The sequence below is a fragment of the Phocoena phocoena genome, chromosome X (genome assembly GCF_963924675.1).
Source record: "Phocoena phocoena chromosome X, mPhoPho1.1, whole genome shotgun sequence".
In the NCBI taxonomy this organism is placed as follows: domain Eukaryota; kingdom Metazoa; phylum Chordata; class Mammalia; order Artiodactyla; family Phocoenidae; genus Phocoena; species Phocoena phocoena.
Window position 1 is genome coordinate 41612066 of NC_089240.1, and position 4085 is coordinate 41616150.

Below are 4085 nucleotides of genomic sequence, written 5' to 3' on the forward strand. Positions count from 1 at the left end.
GAGAAATGCAAATCAAAACTACAATGAGATATCATCTCACACCAGTCAGAATGGCCATCATCAAAAAATCTAGAAACAATAAATGCTGGAGAGGGTGTGGAGAAAAGGGGACACTCTTGCACTGCTGGTGGGAATGTGAATTGGTTCAGCCACTGTGGAGAACAGTATGGAGGTTCCTTAAAAAACTACAAATAGAATTACCATATGACCCAGCAATCCCACTACTGGGCATATACCCTGAGAAAACCAAAATTCAAAAAGAGTCATGTACCAAAATGTTCATTGCAGCTCTGTTTACAATAGCCAGGACATGGAAACAACCTAAGCGCCCATCATCGGATGAATGGATAAAGAAGATGTGGCACATATACACAATGGAATATTACTCAGCCTTAAAAAGAAATGAAATTGAGCTATTTGTAATGAGATGGATAGACCTAGAGTCTGTCATACAGAGTGAAGTAAGTCAGAAAGAAAAAGACAAATACCGTATGCTAACACATATATATGGAATTTAAGGGGAAAAAATGTCATGAAGAACCTAGGGGTAAGATAGGAATAAAGACGCAGACCTACTGGAGAACGGACTTGAGGGTATGGGGAGGGGGAGGGGTGAGTTTTGACAGGGCGAGAGAGAGTCATGGACATATACACACTAACAAACGTAGTAAGGTAGATAGCTGGGGGGAAGCAGCCGCAAGGCACAGGGATATTAGCTCGGTGCTTTGTGACAGCCTGGAAGGGTGGGATGGGGAGAGTGGGAGGGAGGTAGACGCAAGAGGGAAGACATATGGGAACATATGTATATGTATAGCTGATTCACTTTGTTATAAAGCAGAAACTAACACACCATTGTAAAGCAATTATACCCCAATAAAGATGTTTAAAAAAAAAATACAAGAACATTGATGATTGAATCATTAATAGAGAACATGAAGCCAGATCAGAAAAATGCAACATAGGTGTTGGTAGAGTTAAGAAAGGTTCAGGTTCGAGATTAGCTCAGAGACGCATTGATGATGGAAGTAAACAGGGTCTAGGATTTGAGAGGTTGACCAGAAGTCACAAGAATAATAAGTTTTGGCAATTTATGTCGAGGAGCGTGTGTTACAACAATATTCTCATATTTGCCATTCTGTCTTTCATCCAGTTCATAAATACTGCTGGGGAGACAGAGAAAATGGGATAATCTGAGAGGTTAACATTCTAGCTCTCCAGATTGTTGAACTGAGGTCCAGAGAAAGGAAATGAATGTCCTCAGGGTACCCAGCAATCCATACTCAAGCTTAGCCAGGGTCTACCTGCCGGGTTGGAAACACCTTATGCAGGGAAAAGAGCTCTTTACCTCTTGTCAGAGTAGGCTCCCTGCAGGAGGGTATACTAGGACTAGGTTTTAAAGACTGTGTATAGGAGTTCAGAGGTGAAGAACACCAGAATTCTCTTCTCTCCCAAGAGTCAGTAGCAGCTCCTGAATTTCCATATAAGAGAGGCTAACCTGGTTGACAGCAGGTATTGGGGGCATGTCTTGGAGATGCATTTTCATCGAAAGTGTGCTTAAAATGTTTTCTAAATAGTTTTCTATTGATAATTTGCTGAAAAACATTAGTTGTCCATATCAAAGGCTAGTATTATTATTCTTACCTACTATCATTTCAGTGGGGTAATGGAGATTGAGGGGGATTAAAGACCCCTCCACATCAGTTCCACAGTCCGTCAAAACGAGACTGTACCACCTTGACTCCTCCCCTCTCTTCTACAGTGGTATCGCCCAGCAGGGACTTTTCCCCCCCTCTTCCTAGTGGTATCTCCCTTGAAGATCGGGACACATCTCCCCTTCCCCCGTGGCTGGGGTTTGGCACCTCTGCTTCTGTAAACTTGGCACAAACCTATAGAACTCGGTTCCAAAGACCAGCTTCTCCCGGAAGCTTGTCTTCAGAAAGTTTCTACCCATGAACGACACCCCGCCTCCGTTGCCTATGGAACAGCCCACTGTACGGAATGGATGCTATGATGGCGGCCCTCATGGTGGAACGCCTCGGCGCAGCCATGTTCCTCGCTCGGCACCGCTGCTCATGGACAAAGTCTCTGCAGATCCATAACTGCACCTTGTTCAGAGTGGGTAGACCACAGTCACACAGCTCTTGTGTGATTGTGTGCGAAATTAACAGCCCAGAAGGGGCAGGTTCAGAGGTGAGGACAGGAAACGGAAGTGGCCCTCAGAGGCTGTTTAAGTCTTGTTGGCGCGCGGCACTAAAGGGAGTGCATGAGGGTTTGTGGCGTGACAGTCATCAGTGATTTTGAGGTGATGGCTTTGTTGGCTTTTGGGAATGACAGTTTGTGGGGTCAGTTGGTGGGGAATTAAAAAGTCTGGTGAATGGGAGTGTATGCGGGTCAGGGAGGGATGGAGGCTTCTGAGGTAGTCAGTTTTTAGATTCCTTGCTGCATTTTGTTGTCAAGTCCTAATAGTGTGTGTGCGTTTAGATTTTTTCCTCAGTCTCCCCAGAGATTTGCTAATTTTATTAGCCTTTCCAAACAACCAACTTTTGGCTTTGTTGATCCTCTCTGATGTACCTTTGTTTTCTCTTTCCCTAATTCCTGCTATCTGTGCTATTTTCTCTTTTATCTAACTTCTTAAATTGGTTGTTAATTCATTAATGTTCAGCCTTTCTTTGTTAAAATGCATTTGAAAACATGAATTTCCCTTTAAGAGTCTCTTTAGTTGCGTTCCACAAAATGTTATATACACCATCTTATTATTGAGCTTTGTGTTTAATTTTTCTCTTTCATTTATTCTTTACATTACTATAATGTTTTGGGAGGGTTGACATTTTAATTAAATTTTTTATCCAGGGGTATGGTATGTCTGTGTGACTATTTTATATTTGTCAATTTTTTTAACTTTTTAAATTTATAGGTGCGGCTCCTTAAAGAGTTTATTTTACATATTTTATATTTTTCTTGTTATCATTACTAACGGATTTTTTTTCCGTTTTCATTTGGTCATTATTATACAGGGAAAAAACTATCTGATCTTGTAATTTTATCTTGTATCCAGCCCCTTATCAAGTTACCCTATGACTTCTGGTAGAGTCTGGGGTAGGTTTTCTATGTATAAAATCATATCACTGGCAAAGAAAGCTACATTTTCATTTCTTTGCAATATTTATTCTGATTATTTTGTCTTCTATTGTGTGACCTATAGCCAGAAAAAACAATTTTGAGTTGTATCAGACATCCCTATCTTTTTACTAATTTTAATGGCAGTTGCTTCATCATTTTACTTTTTAGCATAGTATTTCAGGGATGTGTTTTGTAAATGATTTTTGTGATATTTAAGTGATTTACTTCCTCCCTAATTTTAGTTTGAGTTTTTATTAGTAATGACTGCTGAATTGTGTCAAATGCTTTTTTGGTGTAAGTTAAAACCAGCATGTTTCCTCCCCCCCCTCTAATTTGTTGATTTAATCAATATTATTAATGTTGAATCATCTTCTGGAAAGAAGAGGCTCAGAGCTTCTCCGCAGAAGAATTTAAGAGGGATTTTTCACCCTAAAATGGTGAAATAATTAAAGTGGACAGAAGAGACCCCTTTCATTAAGATTACCAGGTTTCCAGGTTTTTTGCTGCCACAGTCACTCACCAGGACCCCATGGACAAGTCCTTCCCCTGCCTACCCCATGGAGCTTCAGCACCATTCACTGCCTCACTTTCACCTTCTCCCCAAACCCAGATCTGCCGTGAACCTGGAATTGAGGTATGAGCTGGTTGGCTAAAGTGTGAAGCACCCTCTGTGGAGCCACCCAAGAGTAACAGACTCTGAGTTCATTAATTTGACTCCAAATATCATGATCGTTTCCACAATCTACCCTCACTAATACTCAGAGTGGGAGTTGCTGAACTTTGTGGGGCGAATGTGGAATGACAGTGATGACGTGGATATGTCCTTTTAGGATTTGTTGGTGTCTCTGTGGAGCTGTTGAACTTTCTGCATATTGGAGGCTGCAGGATCTTCCATTTATTCTGACTGCAGCCCACGTACAAAGGCCTCTCCAGCTTTGGAAGGTGGGCTGGTACTCAGAGTCAAC